At 35.5% G+C, this 20,000-nt stretch overlaps 1 protein-coding gene across 4 annotated transcripts in view; it reads left to right on the top strand.

Annotated features, from left to right (window-relative positions):
• The first annotated feature begins 1,371 nt into the window (after window positions 1-1,371).
• Window positions 1,372-20,000, top strand: part of gulp1a (GULP PTB domain containing engulfment adaptor 1a) — a 63,403-nt gene continuing 44,774 nt past the window's right edge. Inside the window, exons 1-2 of one of the 4 annotated variants that reach the window (XM_051906869.1) lie at window positions 1,432-1,528; window positions 18,233-18,262. The gene's annotated coding sequence lies outside the window, so the exon portion shown is untranslated. Of the gene's footprint in view, window positions 1,653-18,232; window positions 18,263-20,000 lie in introns of all 4 variants that reach the window. The other 3 variants (XM_051906866.1, XM_051906868.1, XM_051906867.1) reach the window with 3 other exon arrangements.

Here is a 20,000-nt window from a genome sequence, read left to right as displayed (position 1 = left end):
GGTTTTGTAAATTCTATTCTGAAATTCTCATATTTTTATTATATAGCAGGTGAACAAACAAACACCATAAAAACCACCGAAAACAATAGTGTTTTATATTATTATGCTATAGTTTAACTACGTTCTTAGGGCAAGAATATTTTATAACAATATAACATTTAAACATTTGACATTTGTTTTGAATGTTATAATGTTATGCAATTTATTTACAGTACAAAACAATGGTTTCATATTTTAATATGTTATATTTTAAAATTGTGCTGTTCCATGATTAATTTTGTATTTCTTAAATTGTTTTACTTTGCTGAAAAGCCATCATAGTATGTTTAAAGGGGTTAGTTCACCCGAAAATAAAAATTCTGTCATTAATTACTCACCCTCATGTCGTTTCACATCTGTAAGACCTTCGTTCATCTTCAGAACACAAATATTTTTGATGAAATCCGATGGCTCAGTGAGGCCTGCATTGACAGCAAGATAATTAACACTTTTAATGCCCAGAAAGCTTCTAAAGACATATTTAAAACAGTTCATGTGAGTACAGTGGTTCAACCTCAATGTTATGAAGCGACGAGAATACTTTTTGTGCGCCAAAAAAACAAATAACGACTTTATTCAACAATTTCTAGCGATGGGCGATTTCAAAACACTGCTTCATGAAGCTTCGAAGCTTTACGAATCATTTGTTTTGAATCAGTGGTTCGGAGTGTGTATCAAACTGCCAAAGTCACGTGATTTCAGTAAACGAGGCTTCGTTACATCATAAGTGTTTCGAAATTTCAGTGGTTCACCACTGGGGGGCGTGACTTTGGCAGTTTGATACTCGCTCCGAACCACTGATTCAAAACAAATGATTCATTAAGCTTCGAAGCTTCATGAAGCGGTGTTTTGAAATCGCCCATCACTAGATATTGTTGAATAAAGTCGTTATTTGTTTTTTTGGCACACAAAAAAGTATTCTCGTCTCTGAGCCATCGGATTTTATGAAAAATATCTTAATTTGTGTTCCGAAGATGAACGAAGGTCTTACAGGTGTGGAACGACATAAGGGTGAGTAATTAATGACAAAAATTTTCATTTTTGGGTGAACTAACCCTTTAATAGCAGATTTCTGTTGAGACAACGTATTCAATATAATGTGACAACATGCCCCATTGCCAAGTCAACGTTTGTAAATGCATTTTATCAGTATTTACGGCTCATACAAAATGTCTATTTTTAGCTTAAAATGTGTTTATTTGTGCAGATTTATGAAGCATGATACACGATCTAAAATGTGTAACAGTAACGAGACATGGAGTATTTGTTTGCATCCGAGTAGCGCTCATAACCCTTATTCTGCCCCTTTAAACCTCCAGCTGGTTTGCGAGACTCCTGCGGTGGCATTTAACTGAGTGGGTGACGTCACTAAACTTTCTAGCGGGCTGTGTGTGTGCACGCGCGCTCGTGTGGAAGATGAGAGAGAGAGTGTGTTGAAGACAGCGTGTGCGTGCACTGCTTTGGACGCGCCGAGGATTCCTGTTTTTCGGTGAGTGGATCGTACGCTTTGCCTCGGAAAGTAAGCGTTTCGGGATCGTGGACAAACAGAATTGTGATCGTGGATTGTGTTTGTACGTCGCTTCTCTTTAAAAAGAAACTTCAAGTCCTGGAAAGTGAGTCAGTCCTTGTAGAGAACATGTGTAAAACTTTCTTTTACATTCTGTTTGTCAGAGGAAGTAGTTTCTGCCATGATGTAAACATTGGTTTGTTTAAAGCTGTATCCTAGAGGAATTTTATGGACGTAATTTGTAAGGATGAAATGCGCTCGAGCAGGTTCATTCTATAACATGGATGCAAGGGTGCCAGCAGGCGGGATCTTTCTGCTCTTTCCTGTGATCTTGAAAGTGACAATTGGATTTAATGGTGGTGGTGTTGTTTGTTGTTGGAACTAGATGTTGCATTTCCTAAAGCTTTGCATTGGTTTTTAATTTGCAGAAGAAGTGCAGGTTACTGACGCGTCTGACAACTGTTTTGTGTTCATGTTTTCAGACTGATGCTATAGTTAGTTTATTGATGCAAATCATAATGTTTTAAAATTGGGTCACATTTAAGGTGAATATAGGTAGAGCAGGACACAAGTTTTACATTTAATATCTCTTCGTTTTTCCCTTTGTGTTGTGTGAGGGACAAAGTCATGTAACAGACAGTCTATCAGATAGTTTTACATTTTACCTGTATTAACTTGCGAAAGTCTGTGTTTATTCGTCTGTCTTTCTTTTTATTTGTCTATATGTCTGCTTATTTGCCTGAGCTGTTTACATTTGTCTGTCTAGCTGTTTTTGTTTCTCGTCGAATAGATGCTGTAGATACTGCTCTACCTGTCTGTTTGTTTATTTGTCTATCTACTGTATCTGTCTGTCAATCTGCATTTTTGTCTATCCAGCTGTCATTCTATTTTCCTTATCTGCCTTTACCATTTTCCTATGTCTGTTTATTTATCTGTCTGTGTATCTGTCATCTTCAAATAAATCTGTTCATTTGACTGTCTGCATGTGTATCATGCTCTGTTTTTTTTATGCACAGGCTTATTCTTATCATATTATTTTGTGTTTTTTATAGTTTGCTGAAGGGTTTCACCCTACTTCAGATTTTCAGTAGTTAAAACTCCTTTTTGGCCATGCGGCACCCCTGGGAAGGACTGGCAAGGTCTGTCCATGGATACCTCTAGAGGCCATTTCCAATGTAATCTGCATGACAATACCTTTTCCTTCAGTGTGAGCCAGTCAGATTTACTGGATTTACAGTCCCTCTCTGAGAAAGGCAAACTGATCACTGTCCACTCTCAAATATTCTGCCAGCAAGGAGACTTCAATAAACTCTCCCTGCCATCCATTCTCTGTCCAGTCAGTCATTTGCGCAACATAAGGTGCCAGTGTGTGACTTTTTAATATTTGGATTCGGTCAGTCTGTTTAATGACAGGGTGCAAAATGACTGCAAGGCTTTAAAACTGCTACAGTAGTTGCTTTAATTCCCCAATGTATATTTTTGTGAAAATTAGTTGTAAATGAGTTGCATTAAATGTGCTTTTTGTCCCATAGAATAGAAAATGAGACTCTTCATTATAAAAATGGCAAGCAAAAACAAGCAAAAAAAAACATAACTTTTGATAGTAAACAAAAATAAAAGGATTTTTATAGTAAGCTCTTAAAGGGTTAGTTCACCCAAAAATGAAAATTCTGACATCAATTACTCACCCTCATGTCGTTCCACACCTGTAAGACCTTCGTTTATCTTAGGAACACAAATTAAGATATTTTTCATAAAATCTGATGGCTCAGTGAGGCCTGCATTGCCAGCAAGACAATTAACACTTTCAATGCCCAGAAAGCTACAAAAGACATTTAAAACAGCTCATGTGACTACAGTGGTTCAAACTAATGTTATGAAGCGACGAGAATACTTTTTGTGCACCCAAAACCCCCTTAAAATAATGACTTTATTCAACAATGTCTAGTGATGGGCGATTTCAAAACACTGCTTCATGAAGCTTCGAAGCTTTACATCTTTTGTTCCGAATCAGTGGTTCGGAGCATGTATCAAACTGCCAAAGTCACGTGATTTCAGTAAATGAGGCTTTGTTACATGATGAGTGTTTCGAAATGTCAATGGTTCGCCACTGGGGGGCATGACTTTGGCATGGCCTATTATGCAAAATTCACTTTTGCATGGTGTTTGGCTATAAATGTGTGTTGGCAGTGTGTGTAAATCCAACCACTCCTTTTTTTTAATCCCCATAAATCATAAGCAGTGTCTCAGAACAAGCCGTTTCCAGATCCCTGGCAATGTGACATCACATTAGCCACAGGCCCCGCCCACGAATGTTGACAGACACTGCCGTTTTAACATAGAACCGCCCTGAGTGAGTTCACAGCCAGTTGAACAGTCCGCCATTGCACTGACGAACGTCTCGCAAGCATTTTAGGTGTTCTGTAGCTGGATTTGTGAGTGATTTAGAGCACAGCAGAACTCGGTCAGATAAAGGCTTATTAATGAAAGTTCCTGTCAAAAAAATTAATTGTATTAAAAGGGCAGCTATAAAAAAAAGCCAGTGTTGAGCAGCAAACAGGTATTTGAAGCTTCTGTTGTCTCTGGAGTCTCAAGAAGCTCTCCATGCAGGCTGGCAGTTGTGCGTAAAGATGCATTTCAGCTACTCCAAACCAAAGCTCACAAAGAGAAACATTTACAGTGGGTTTAGAAATACATGAAGACTCATTTTTAAATAGTTTTATTCACTGACTAATGCTGTACTACAATGGATGGTCTAAATGGATGGATTTCTGGATGGTTGGTGAATGGCCACCACGTTCCAACAAGACTGCGACGTCAGCAAGGAGCTAGTGGGTGATGATTTGGGCTAGAATATTGGGAAGTGAGATTGAAGGTCCCTTTAGGGTCTCTGAGGGTATTAAAATGACTTTTGCAAGATATGTGGAGTTCATAACTGGCCATTTTCAGCTATGGTATAAAAAGGAGGATAGTGCCTTCTGAAATACAATGCACTATCCCATGCTGCAAAAAAACACCACAGCAATAAAACTGTTTGAAAATGTATTTCTACACCCACTGTAAATGTTTCTCTTTGTGAGGTTTGGTTAGTGGTGGCTAAAATGCATCTTTACGCACAACTGCCAGCCTGCATGGAGAGCTTCTTGAGACTCCAGAGACACCAGCAGCTTCAAATACCTGTTTGCTGCTCAACACTGGCTTTTTTTTTTTATAGCTGCCCTTTTAATACAATTAATTTTTTTGACAGGAACTTTCATTAATAAGCCTTTATCTGACTGAGTTCTGCTGTGCTCTAAATCACTCACAAATCTTATGATAATTTGATAATCTCCATTCAGATTTCACACAATATTAGTTGTTTTCATGCCTTTTGCACAACATTGGACCATTTCATGCTTTTCATCTTCAGAAAGATCTTTCTTCCTCCCCATATTGCATGAGAACTGTGAGTTGCTTAATAATGTGGAACAACCTCTCAGTAGGGTTTCCATAGACCTGGCAAATTATTTTGTCTGAGATTGATACCAGTTAACTAAAAAGACATGGATAAATAAACAAACAAACATTTTCTTAGAAAAATTAAAATCTGAATGTTTATTGTACTGAAATCTTACTGATATGTTACTTGCATAATAATTTGGAACGCGGTGTAGTAGTGATTACAGCCACTGGTGGTCTATCGTTAGGAAATGAGCCAACAGCCATCGAGTTTGTTTGTTTTAGTATGGGCTACAACTGTTTTGATTTGATTGTATTTTAATTCGTTTGATAAGATAACTTGTATAAATGTATCTCTGGTGGCATAATAAAAGTTTCAGTTGTGATTATTTTGTCATTCCCTATTGCTTTCTCAGTTGATAGCCTGCATAACTTTAACCAGACATTATTTTTAAACACATTGAGAGTTAGGTTTATGTTATGTTTTTGATATGCATGAATTAATGCATGTAAACCTTTATCTTTTTCTGCAAAACACACAATGCTTTATATGAATAGAAACATGAAGAGACAGTGATATTAGCTTCCCTGCAGCACTTTCACAAGGTTTTAGTTTAATTCTACAAGCTTTCCACAACAATTAAAATGTTAAAATTAAATTACAAATGGTTAAATTGATCAACTACAAAACTAAAGTTACTAATGTGGGTTTTATTTACAAATACAGAGAAGACAACTGGCAAAAGTATGAGGAATATTATTATGTGGATAATCAGATAATTGTTCTGTCATTTCTTAATAGCTTGCTCAGTTGGTAAATAATTTCAAAGAGACTTTATTAAATGCAAAAGTGAAGTGTTATTTTTTTTTTCTTCATATTATTAGGAAACATTCTCAATCTTTTTTTTCCACAAAATGATGCATTTCATTGACAAAACATTTTAATGTGGAAAAAATGTTGCACTGTTGCCTGATGCACTGTGAATCAGGATTCAGTTTAACACAGTGTTGATATGAAACTATATGGAACTAAGTTGTGAAATGATCAAACCTGCAGTATATTCACAATGAAATGTTTTAGTTCTATTCTACAAGCTTTCCATAACAATTAAAATGTTTAAATTTTACATTTTAATACACCGTGTAGTAATTTGCATATCTGTAATATCAAAGATTAAAGTAAATAATGAGAGTAGTTTCATTTTGAATAAAAAAGAGCAACTGATTCTGTGTTGAAATTTTATTCACAAACAAGAAGTCATGATATATATGACATATATAATTAGCAAAAACACACATTAACACACTTCTCACAGAGTCTTGGGCTCCCAGACAAATGAACGTTTGGTCTGCTCATGTGATCCCAGTGATACCAGCCTTTGCTACTGACACAATCAATCTAAAATATATAATAAAATGACATTACAACAAACCTGTGTTATTAAAATTTTTAATACACTGTGGAAAAAGTGAAAAATGGTTCAATAAAGTGTCTGGTGTACAGGGATATTTATTGAAAAAACTCATCTTTTTTTTGGGAACGAATCAAGGTTATATTAGCTATAGACATTATATTAGTTATTACATGCATAATTCATCATGGCCTGTTTGGATAATCATTAAACTATATTTAAAGTATTTAAATTGTTTTCATGCATGTGTGCAATTTTGCATAGAAATTCAAGTCTAACCAGATTAGAAGTGCTTCTGCAAACTAGGAAAGTTTACTGCTGCCTTCATCACAGGAGTTTACAGTTAATATTATTATACTACCATACATTTCGGCAAACATTTAAAACGATATGCTTTAAAGACTCAGAAACAACAAAAATAGGCTACTTACGCTATTGGCTCGTTTAGTATCCTAATGACACCTCTGGCAAATCATTGGCTGTGTTCATATCAAACATAGCTAACGCATGACACGACATGACACAATATAGCTTATATATAAAATATTGTGCATCAATAACAGTTAGAGTATAAGCTTGACTTCGTTTAACGCTGAAACATAGGCTAATTACTTTTAATGTAAGCCAAAGAGCATGCACTAACATTTTCAGTGGCGCTTTAACACAAAACAGGAAAGTCGTGAATATTCATGTAAGCTCCGCCCAGTGTCACTGAAAATCTCAAACACCGAATATTTCAGAACACAGCTGAAGACGAGGTGGATTAATTTTGTTTTCGAAGAAAATGCTTCCTCAACTCTACCGAAATTCGTTTATGTCTGCGCGAATCATTTCACACCGGACTGCTTTGTGAACGAATGTCAATACAAAGGGACAATACAAAACAAAATTTGTTACTAAAAATTTGTTACTCAAGATTAGATCAGTACTGTTCGTGATCCAGCTTACAGTCTCCCAGAGTGATACTGGATATGGCAGTAATGAAGGTGAGAGCACTTTATTACAGTTCATCGGAGTTGATTTACGAATATAAAGTTTACCAGTTTATTAAGCACAGGGGAGAACGAGCTCTTGAAGCTCCACCCTCTTAGGCTGAGCGCGGCAGCTCATTTGCATTTAAAGGGCACACACTGAAACGGCGCGTTTTTGCTCAACCCCAAAAAGTGGAAATTTTAACATGCTATAAAAACTTATCCGTGGGGTATTTTGTGCTAGAACTTCACATACAAACTCTGAGGACATCAGAGACTTATTTTACATCTTGTAAAATGGGGCATAATAGGTCCCCTTTAAGAGCAGAGAGCAACTTATATTTTGGTCTGTTCCTCACACGAAGACCGGGGCTATTTTTTTTATGTGATAATAGCTTGAATTAACTTCTTGTAACAGAAAGGGGTAAATTAGGAATTTATTCCTTTGAACAGAGGAAAAATATTGCACTATAAGTACATTTTGATGTTCTCAGCTCTATCTTTCTCTCTGTGTTTGTGTCTCCTTATGCTAGTAGTAGGGCTTTGTTAGTATGATGGAAAACATTTTTACAGTATTTAGAGATTTTGCAAGGTCTGCTGTCCTGCTTTTATGTGTAATGACATGTTTCCTTTCAGTCTGAAGCATGTTACTGTATGTTTTTCTGTAAATTGCATTTGATGCATTACTGATCTAAAATCATGTTTTGCTTTTTTTGTCAGACATGAGACTCTAAATCTTTTTAATTACAAATGCCAGTCTGCCAGATGTAGTTCATTATTCAAGAGAGATGTTTTTATACTGTTTTTAAAATGTCCTCAGTATTGGGATGAAGTTTATAAATGTTGCATACTGTTCATTTTCAGTGATCTGCTGATTTGCAAGTTTAATAGCTCCAAGGAAGTGAAGGTTCTGTGGTGCTACACGCACAAACGTTAACTTGGCTTATCTAAATGAGGACATACCATAGGCTTCTATTGTTTTTATATAAAGCTAATTATAAATACTACCAACTGAACTTAACCCCTAAATGAAAACGCTTGCAGTTTTAAAATAAAAAAATAAAAAAATGTATATATTATTTATACATGAATCTTTTTTCCAGTTGAGGCCGGGCGTCCCTGGATATCCCCAAGGAAGATTTTGTCAGATTTAGCTCACTTCTGAGGACAAATGTGTCCCCAAAGTATAGCTAAGTCAGTCCACATACACACATTAAATGTGCATTCACTCGCATACATTAGTCCTTGAAGAAACCATGAGGAAAGGAAAAATCTAATTAACAATCCGTTAACAGTGCTAACACATCTTAGAATACATAACCGTAATTGCATTACACATCGATTATTTCAGGGGTGTTCAGCTCTCCTGTTCTGCCGACTTTTTATCATTGAAATCATATTTGAATAAGGAGTATTTAACTTTTTATGCCCAATATTATTCATGACATGACTCTACTCTTGATTTCTCAATTTAAACTTGATGTTTTTTTTCTGTGTGCTCACGTACAGTGAACTTCTTGTCTAAGAGCAGGTTTAGCGGCAAAATCAGCTCCATTTTTATTTCTGTCAGAAATCTGCCAGATGTATTTTTGAAAGCACCGAATTGCAAATGAGGGCACACAGAAAAGGATGAAGCAAACATCCAGTGACCTCATTACTGGTACAGACGGTGAATTGTCTGAATATAATGGCTCTGTCATGAGCGGCATGAATTTTTTACATCATGATTTTTTTTTTTTTTTACAACTTAAATTACTTCATCTGTAGTTGAAGTCCAGATTAGAGGAAAACAATTGGAACATAGAAGTGCAAGTTAGCATGAATATTGAAATAATCCTAATTAACATTAATCTTAAAAAAAAAAAAAAGATTAGGGCTTGGTGTGGTTTTATATTTTTTTTTGGAACATTGGCTCAATCAGAATGAACTTGGAGTGGGACTATCTGCGACTATATTTGCATTTCTGTCAGGTGATAATATAACACTTCAGGTTTAGATAAATAATTTATCCATAAATGTATATTCTGTCATCATTTACTAATGTAAATCCAAATTTGCATAATTTTCTTTGTTTTATGGAAAACACAAAGTGATTTTTTTTCAAAATAGAAAGCTTCAGCAATCAAATCAAATATGATGCTTTTGGAAGAGTCCTTTCAGGTTTGATATTAATGACATTTGGTCAAGAATCATTTAAGAACTGACTCTACTCTGTGTTTGTCACATAAAGGTATTGTATGGCTTTAAATCTGCAGTCCGTAACTCTTTTTGATTAAAAATGATCCAAAATCAATTTTTGAGCAAGTACATAACCAGCCAGTGTTCTAAACTATCTCCTTACCTTAGCCCGATTTACCAACGGTAAGCTTGTAATAAAGTTTTCTAATTCGGGTGGTACCGGTAGGTTTCCACAGGAAATTTGTGCATGCCACCGTTCGTCTTTGTGTCATTGCGTCACATCTGTTTACTTAAAGGAGTCCCAACTAGTAGGCTATATGGCATGTAAGGACACTGCAGGTGGCAGATCATTTATAGCCTTTTCTCACAGCAGCAGCAATAATTCAACTTAGCATACAATCCGCCATTAAAATGATATGACAAATTAATGTTAGAGACTAGACTGTACAGAAATTGAAATCTACAGCCAGGTAACGCTAATACACACGTAGTCACGCAATGCTGATGTTGTTAACATTAACAGTTTGAGAACAAAGTATAACAATACTAATAATTAATTTGCATGGTTTGATGTGATGCGATCGTTAAATTTAATCACCACTGGTAGCACAATTTATTGTAATGCTTTTTTTTTTTTTCTTAGTTGGACAAAACAAAAGTGGCAGATTTGTTACTTACTTGTTCAGATGACATTTTCCAGTGAAAATTCTTATTTTGGTCATACTTACAAGACGTAGAATCTGTGATTCCGAAGTACAGTATCCACATCGGTGCGGTGACTGACAGCAAACATTAGATTCATCCGCGCTGAGGAGCCATGCTGAGGCACAACCCACGTAAAGATGATAATTCCGCAAATAACTGCAATTGCAGGTCTCAAACAGAGATGGCGACAAAGAGGCAAAACTTACGGACTGCAGCTTTAAAAGCCTTGGAATATTGCATAGTTGTGTGGACCATTGTACTTTTATGGTGCTTTTCATTGGCTACGTTTACATGCACCCAAATAATCCATTTGTAATCGGATTGACGGCTCAATCGGATTGAAAAACGTTCATGTAAACACCTTAATCGATCCGACTGAGCTCGATCCAAATGAAATTTCGATCGGATTGAAAGGGGTGGTTTATTCCTTTTCTAATCCGATCCAACAGCAAAAAATTACCATGTAAACGCTTGAATACGACTACTTTCTCAATCGTATTCAGAAGTCTCTGGGGCACATGCGCAGTGCAATGTTGACAAGCATTACGCCGTGCGTAAGTTCACGTTCACGTCTTTAGTTGTAAAGATGTATGCCAACAGGCAGTGGCGTAGCTGTAAAAAAAAAAAAAAAAAAAAAAAAAAAAAAGATTAGGGCTTGGTGTGTATCCCTTCGTCATAATATTGGAAATCTTTCCGTTTTAAAACAAAAAGGGGACCCAATGGATATCACACAAGAAGCAACGTGCAAACTGCCGAACCTAATAGTTATAATAATAGACTAGAAGAATGTAACATACATTTATTGGAAATACCAAATCCTCTTAATATTGCCAAGATTTGTTGCTTTTGACAATATCTCTGGCTATCGTCGATACATGATCATCGTCTGTTGACGCAACCCGGGTTACCGCATGTGTGAGTGATATGACGTCACACACGCAGAGTGCATGCGCAAAAGTTTTAATCGGAATGTAGACTATATAAAACACATATAAATGGATATTTGAATCAGATTATAATGTTTAGATTACATGTAAACAGATCTGCAATCGGATTCAATTCATTCGGATTGACGAAAATTGGTGCATGTAAACGTAGCCATTGTTGTTTTGGAGCTTGACCCCAGAACCAGGTTGTTCAGAGATTCATCTTTTGTGTTCTATGGAAGAAAGTAAATGATGATACATTTTTCATTTCAAATTAATTGTGCCTTTAAGTTTACCACTGAAAGTCGTGAAAATCTTTTAATCTCTAATGCCAGGAGTGAGTTTCCTTTTTTTATTATTTTTTTCCCCCCACAGACCTTGTGGTCTTTTATGGCATTTCTCAATAACAAACATTTATTTACACAGCATTTTCCCTATAAATCTGTCATATCTTAATTAGGTTGCTACCTTTGTTGACCTCAGAGGAAATGCTCCCCTGAGATAAAAATGGATATACTTATCCTCGGGTGCCCGTTATGGTCGCTGAATCTATTCTTATTGTTGTGGCTTTTACCAAATGACTGTGGAGGTTTGTGAAGTTCATGCCCCTAGCATTTGGCTTAACGTCTGACTCTCAAGCACAACTTTCAGAGTGCTGAAGTCATAATTCATGGGAGATAAATCTTATTACACTGGATGGTTCTAGGTGCAACCACTATTTGGAGTTTCAGGATTTATTCATTTTTGAGGTTGCTGACTACAAGGGGTAGTTTATTCTGCAGCCCATTATTGTCCCTTGAAATACTGCTTCTGCATTGACTTTTAAATTTGTTTGATACACTTTTTAAGATTTAATTAAGAGAACCATGCATTTCCCCTCTATACTTTTCTTTTGTCATTCGGATGCAGTTTTTGTGAATTAAAGTTCAAGTTTCAAGAATTAATTAAGTTTAGTTTGGAAATGAGTTTGTTCTCCCATTCACTTTCCACTTGAAATGGTTTGCCGACATTTTCCAAATAGCATCTAAGCATTCACCAACAATAGCTGTGAACAAAAAGACAGTGATTCTTATACTGCAAAAATCATTCCCTCGTGTTTTTTTTTTTTTTTTTTTTTTTCTCAGCGCCAGCATTTTTGATCATTTTCACAAAGCTTCCATGGCCCTAGAATATTTTGGTGTATGAATACCTGAACATAAAAAATATTAAAAGAAATGAAAAAGCCTCTGCTTTAAAAAAACAAAAAACAGAAAATTATTCTAGCTTCATGCATTTGTTATCAACACTTGAATGTGGTTAAGTTTCATAAAAAAAAGAACAAAAAGCAGAGAAAATTGCATTTTTGTCAAAGACTATGTCTGGATCAGATTTAGAATGATGATCAAAACAAAGATTGTATAGACCACGTCCATCTACACACCCAAAGATTGCACGCTCTTTATACCTTTTATGAGTTCGACATTTAATTCGGTAACGTTAGGCGGTTTTGATTTATATGCTGTTGAATTTTTGATGATTGTGTTAGCTTACGTTAGGGGTGGGCAATATGACCAAAATCTTATATCACGATATGAGTAATTTTATTTCACAATAACTATTTCAATATCACAAAAAAACAAACAAACAAACAAACTACTAGTAAAAAGTAAAAAAAAATCTCAATCTCAACCTTTCTGAAGACAAGTACAGTCAGTGATAAACAAAGTGACAAACAAAGAAACTAATTATAAAGAATAGGACAACATACTACAATAGAACAAACATAAATAGCATAAATTGTATAAAGTATCAAATGTATAAAAATACTGCATAGTCTTCACTGTGTAAAATAAATATACATTTATTCTTATTAAAGTTACAAAAGTGATTCAGTCTCATAAATTCATAAATTTTCTCTTTTGTTGTTTGATTAACATTAATGACACAGACGACAGCAGGTATATTAGGCAGCTGTCACTTTAAGACCGAATGCACAGATCCTTTTCCTTCTCAACTGTTTACGTTAACTTAAAACATAAATGAGGTAACTTGCATTTTGACACACAAGTATGTGTATTTTTAACCGTTCAAGCCCAATTAGGCGATTTAAAAAGAACTCATTTCAGTATTCATGCGCTCTTTGAGCAGTGGCTTCATGTGCATGCATCTCTCAAACAGTGCTCCTGTAGCGAAAGGAGTTCTATTTTGTTGCTTATTGCGCTTCAATGGTTTAAAATCACATTTTGCAATGCTTAAAAATGCATGCAAACAATAAGCTTTCGTGACCACGCAGCACAGCAATGTCAAGTGAATGTAACCGCGATAGAGACAATAGTCTAAAATAGTTTTACCGGTATATCGCCCACACACCATGCCGTAATAACCATAAATAAAGCTCAGTATGCTTTCGTTACGGTACATTGATGTCATACACCGATTGGTCTGCATAGCGCCGCTTCAAGTCGAACACACCGTAAATCTGCAGTGGTCAGGTGGTAGAGCGGCTATGTGGTACTAGTCATATCTCTCAGAAAATTACGAGTTTACACATTGTAATTACAAGCATGTGAAAGCTTTTTACAAGATTTAGAACTATTTTAGAAGATGCGTAATAGCGCCCCCTACTAGGGCTGGGTAAAAAATATCGATTTCTCGATTTTAATCAATTCTCATTTTTATGAACCGATATCGATTCTTAAATCCCAAGGATCGATTAGTCTAGTCTGTTTTCAGTTGATGAATGAGCAGAATATGTAGCGCCTCCCATCCAATAAATTGCAATAATTTTTGTTACTTTTGATATGAAACAAAGTCTCAGATTTCAAATGAGGTCCATCTTATTATGACATTCAAAAAATAAATACCGTTTTGGCGCTGTTTAATGTGACGTGACAGATCGCTTTAGCGCCTCAGTTAGAAGCGCATTTGAACATCCTCTCCTCCGCTTTAATACCAGTTACAGCGCTAAATAAACACAACTAAACATCTGAAGGTATGTTAAAATATACAGTACAACTTACCAAAATCCGTATCATGTCTTGTGTAATAGCTCAATCAGTGTTTCAACCTTGGAAAGACGTCAATAAAACAGCTTGTAAACAATGTCACGTAACGTCACATTTACCTCAGAAAAACATATTCAGTGACCATAAACTCATTAGTCAGCTAAAAAAAAAAGTGAACTCAAGAAAGCAACGTTCTGATAAATATAGCTATGCACCGTTACATATTCATTATAATTTTTAATGTTCTTCAATATTTAATGCATGTTTGAATAAATCAGTTATGACGGCCGCGATTTAAATGTTTATATTTCAAAAAAATGAATTGGAGTAGAAATATGATTATGTAATTTCTAAACTTTATTTATAATAAAAACATCATTGAGTGTAATTTAAGTGTTTGTATATAAATAAGTTAATTTAACCTTCAATATTATTATAGTAGTACCAACAGACTTAAATGTGTACTTTACAGCATTAGTTGAGAGATTTTTTTTCCTCTAGAAAATTTGCCATGTACTGTAACTGAAACACTACATCCAAAATAATCGATATCGAATTGAATCGAAATCGTAATCGAATTGAAAGCATGTGAATAGTAATCGAATCGTGAAAATTATGTCAATACCCAGCCCTACCCCCTACCATATAACACTGAAAACATGGATTTCTTACCTCATTAGCAATTTTGTAAGCAAAAGGTAAGGGAAAAAACTCTATACATTTTGTTAGTTTTACAGATTTATGCTTTGCGTTATTGTTTAAAGGAAAAAAATAGTTTGCAAATGGTTTGGAAAAGGAAACTTTACTACAAAGTTTATCCTCTGGAATATTGTCATGCAGTTTGCTTATGACACTCAAGTAAATTTATCTTGTTTCATAGATATTTAGATGTGTTTTTTAAGCCATGCATAGTGTCCCTGCTCTTAATTTCTCTCTATAGCTGTACTATAAAATTATGTTCATTAATGACAGTCTTCATTATGTACCATTTAAAAGTATCTGGAAGCATGATCTAAAATTAAGTTTATAAAACACTGATTGGTTTTTGCCATCTCATGCTATCTCATTACTTAAGCTCCCATTAGAGTTTAAATCTATCAGCCAACTGAAGCAAAGTTGCTTAAAAAGAACAAACAGTTTATGTCTTAAATATTCTGCTAGGCCTGGATAACCTGATTTGAAGTTATTTATTTGGGTGCCCTAATCAGTATGTGCCAAGTTCTTCCCCAGCTAGACCCATAAAACTCATTCTCAATGAAACCCAATGAGATTTATTTTTCTTCATTACAAGGCTTGTCTCCAGTGACATTTGCACTGGAATGGGATTTGCTCTGATTTTATGCAGCTGTTGATGCCCAGTCTTGAGATGTCAACACAAAGCAATTTACCTTTCCTTATCCTAGTGCAATAAAGAGATGATGGGCGCACCTTAGAAGCAGTTGTTGTGTTGCTGGATGGCTATCCAATTTTTATGTTCTTTATTGATTGTGATTGTTTCAAAGTGTAGGCCAAAGCCAAGGCTATTGAATAATTTTAGAGCATCTTTTACTGTGTCCAGACATATTCTTTGTATGGAAAGTGCTTGTCAAACTTCTTAATGTCACAAATCTTACGATTTCCAGTCGGTTTTCAGTGCTCTTAACCTGTCTCTAAAGATAATTCACATACCACTGTGATTTCATCTGAGCGCCTGTTCGGTGCCACATAATTTCCCAAACCAGTGAAGCCATTATCACATCTAATGTTATGCTTTTGCAATAAAAGGCCAGGTTATATAAAAGCACAGCCGAGTTATTTGCAAACTAAATTGCGCTTACAGTTCTGTTGTTTCTAAATGGCTCACACTGGTGATATACACACTTGTTGCCACGGAGTTCCTAATTTACATATTTGAAAATGCCCTTTTAAGTAGAGTCTTTTGGATGAGCAGGCATACTGTTTACTGCAGTTGATTAAGGTCAAGTTAAAGAGAGAACAAAAAAATAAAATCTGTGAAATAATCTGCAAAGGGTGTATGAATTGTGTAAGCTTGTGCAATGCGGGATGTGTATGCGGTTAGAATGCTGGAGTGGCTCATGTGAGAAAGGAAAAAGGGCAAAGTGGTGTGTGAGGAGAATGTGTGACCTCAGGTGATGGATTATTGAAAACCTCTCCCACAGGAGGCTATTCTTCTGTGACTAACTTACTGTATTCCAGTCAGCAAGTGTGCTTCATCCAGTGCTTTAGGTATTCTTTACATAAGCCAGCACCTGGAGTGGCAGGTCACAATGAAGGAATGAACAAAAGTAGTCTATAACAGAATAAATACCTTAAAGGAGCATAGAAACGTTCTGTCATTGTTTTCTCACCCTCATGTTGTTCAAAACCTGTATGTCATTTTCAGCTGACCACAAAGGGAGAATTTTAATGTATTTTCAGAAAGGGAGAATTTTGATGTATCTTCAAAATGCTCTTTTCCATACAATGACAGTGAACATGGAAAACTCACCATAAAAAGTAGTCCATATGACTTTGCTATATTGCAATTATTTTGAAGTCATACAATAGACTCAATGGAAAAATGTGCCTCTACTTACATTTTTGCAAAACTAATAAAAAACAAGCTACCTATTAGGGGTGTGATGAGACGGTTAGCTCATGAGATTAGACACAAGATTGAGTTCACGAGAACGAGATAAGATCCTCAATGATCAAATACGTGACTAGAAAATAGTCGTGCATTTGAAATGTTTTAACTAATCATCCTGTAATGAAAGTCATTTCAGTTCTACTTTCTGAGGATGAACTATCATATGCAGTAAAAGACAACAATATTCAAACACTGTAATGTTTTGCCACAAACTCAACTGACTGGCTTCTCTCCTGTATGATTTAATATGAGACTCTTCAGACCTTAGAACTACCTGATTTACAACGTTTGACCTCCTAACTGAACTCCTTTCCTCAAATTGATCATAGAAATAAAAACAGTATAAATAAAAATGAATAACACAGTTTTCTCTTGGTCTTATTAAGTGCAAACAATAAGTGCAACCATAATCAAAACCATAATCTCAATATTCAAAGTGCAAATAGAGACCACATTTTTCTTCAAGCATGATAAAGAGCTAAGAGATGGTTGCAACTACACAGCCCAGCCTAAGATAGCTTTCATATTGGGAGATATTTGCATGCATCAGGGAGCCGCTCTCAAAATGCGGGTTTTACTTTTTAAAATCGGGTTTTACTTTCGCGATTGCGTGTACTCTGTGAATAGGAAGCAGCAGTGCTGAACGCGCATTCTACAAGATAAGACGTTTGTCAGACGCTTAGGCTCTGTTGTGCAATGAATCCTCCGCCATGGTCTTGTCAGTCATCTCGTCACTTCTCGTCATGTGAGCAGAGAACTCTTGATTCCTGCTGCACTACGTACGACTCTGCAACTTGTGTTGAATGAGCTGGATGGAAATGAAGTGACCGTTATCCAACTGAATTAAATAGTTTTTATTTCTATAGAAAGCAAAACGACAGTGGAGGCATAATGTAAACGTAGCAGTGGCCTATTCTAATCTAGTTTCACTCTCATACTCCATCATGGCAATATCACGAGACAGCTTTTCAACTCAACAAGAAATCTCGTCACACCCCTAATACTTTTTACTTTGGAATTGTTGCGAAACTTGCAAGAAGCAACGTAATGTCATTTTTCAGAAATGTCGCCACAGGCTCGTTTTTTCCAGAGAGACTGGGTTGGCTTTGTATGAGGAACAGACTGAAATTTAAACCATTATTCACTGATGATTTTCCCCTCCATTGAGCTGTGACCGGATAATTAAGTTGATGAGTCACAAATCGAGCTGTTCCAGTTCGTGAATTCGACTCACTGATTCTATCTTCGACAAAAGGTTCACTGGAGGGCAAGATTATCAGCAAAATATGACAAAATTTCAGCTTCTTCCTCACTGTAGCTCAAGTGGAATACACTACATCTACGTTTTTTATTTTGTTAAATATTATTGACAGACATGGTCAATAAGAGCTGCTTTTGTATAGGAAAATAAGAGAATAAAATTTCTCCTTTTGTGTTTCACAGAAAGAATAGCACACAAGGAACGACATGAAGGTAACTAAACAATCACAAACTTTTCATTTTTTGGTTGAAGTATTCCTTTAAGGTAGCACCATGGAGTGTCAAGTTGAAAGAAACAAAGATAAGTGTCCAAGTGTCACAAGAAATTCTCTATTAAAATGACTGCCACAAGTGGATGTCATCAGAGTAATGATGTTGTGTATGTTTGTACATTGTTCCTCAAGAAATGAAGAAAACAATATATATCTAATCTAAAATATCTAGCATAACAAATCTGATGTTGGCTGTTAAAAACCACTCTCAAGTTTCTCATGCTAAATCAAGATGAGTTCATGGGAATTTATTTTGTTATGCTCATATTGTACCCTTATTAAGAAGCCAAAAACTTTTAAGTCAGTCAGGCCCAAACTTAGCTGACAAGCCACCAGTGTAAAATGTACTTTGTGTGTACAGAGGATTAGCAGTCTAAACTGCAGCAGTAATGTCTTTTCAGGTTCATATCTTACTCAAGGCAAGAGAGTCTCACAGCTCTAGACACTCACAAAGTTATTAGAATCATTCAACCCTGAATTTGAGCTGTATTTACCTTCAAAGTCTCTCCCAAGAGGCTTTAAGTCATGCCTGCCACATGATTCAGTTGATGTGGAATGAGTTGGACCATATTGCTGTTTCCATAACAAATACTCTCACCACTACTGAAATGTAATCGTTTTAGGATATCCATGTGATGCTTACCTGAGGCACTGACCGTATCATAGATTAGTGGTACATAAAGTTAAATTAGATTTCAGCCTGAGGACTTTTTTCTTTTACTTTTTTTGGCTGAACTTTTTCTATAAGAGGTGCTTGGTATGTGGTATATTAACCGAATTTTGCTTAATTTGCTGTTTCACATTTGATGCATGAGTAGTCTGGTCCTGAGGTTAAATATCCATAAATGTTATTTAAGCATAGTTTTCTTTTTCTTTTAATCTTTTGTGGTGTACGGGAATATAGAACCTATGTTTCACTGTGCTGAAATAACAGAAAAATATAAAGCACAATTATATACATATACATGCATATACATACACACACACACACACATATATATTATATATAATATAATATATATATATATACGCACAAGCACGCACACATATGTATGCGTGTGTGTGTATGTATGTATGTATATATATTATATATATATATATATATATATGTGTGTGTGTATATGTGTGTGTGTATGTATATTTATTTATTTGTATTTTATTATTTTTTTAATTTTGAATAACATAGCATTTATAGTAATTTCTGGCAAGTTTATTCTAGAGTGATCATGGAAATTCATTATTTTGTTAACCTAGAATCCCAGCGAGTTGGCTTTTTGCACCTGCATTTCTGAAAGGATACACAGTGTGGGAAAACCTGAGTAATGCATAATCCCAGTGTTTATGCACTGTGTGAATACTCTCTGTTTCAATTAGTGTTTGACCTTCTGGAAATTGGACATGAATCCCGCAGCTAGCCTTAAGAGTTTTATCAAATCTGCCATATTTCACCTTCTGAGGGTCCTTAATCATTCAGGGTGATTTATGTAATGTTACAGTACTTTCTCCTTACTCAACTTAATATGCAGAGACAACTTAAAAAAAAAAAAAAAAACATCTTAAGCTAGCCCAAGCTTCTTTGCTGGTCTCCCATTTTTTTTTTTTTTTTTAAACAATCAGGCTCGCCTGACACAGCAATGGTTTGGTTTAGGGAGGTACTATCTTTTTGGCTGACCAATGGA

The sequence above is a fragment of the Ctenopharyngodon idella genome, chromosome 9, assembly GCF_019924925.1.
Source record: "Ctenopharyngodon idella isolate HZGC_01 chromosome 9, HZGC01, whole genome shotgun sequence".
Taxonomy (NCBI): Eukaryota; Metazoa; Chordata; class Actinopteri; order Cypriniformes; family Xenocyprididae; genus Ctenopharyngodon; species Ctenopharyngodon idella.
Note: the sequence above shows the minus strand (reverse complement) of the source record. Positions and strands in the feature narration are given on the sequence as shown.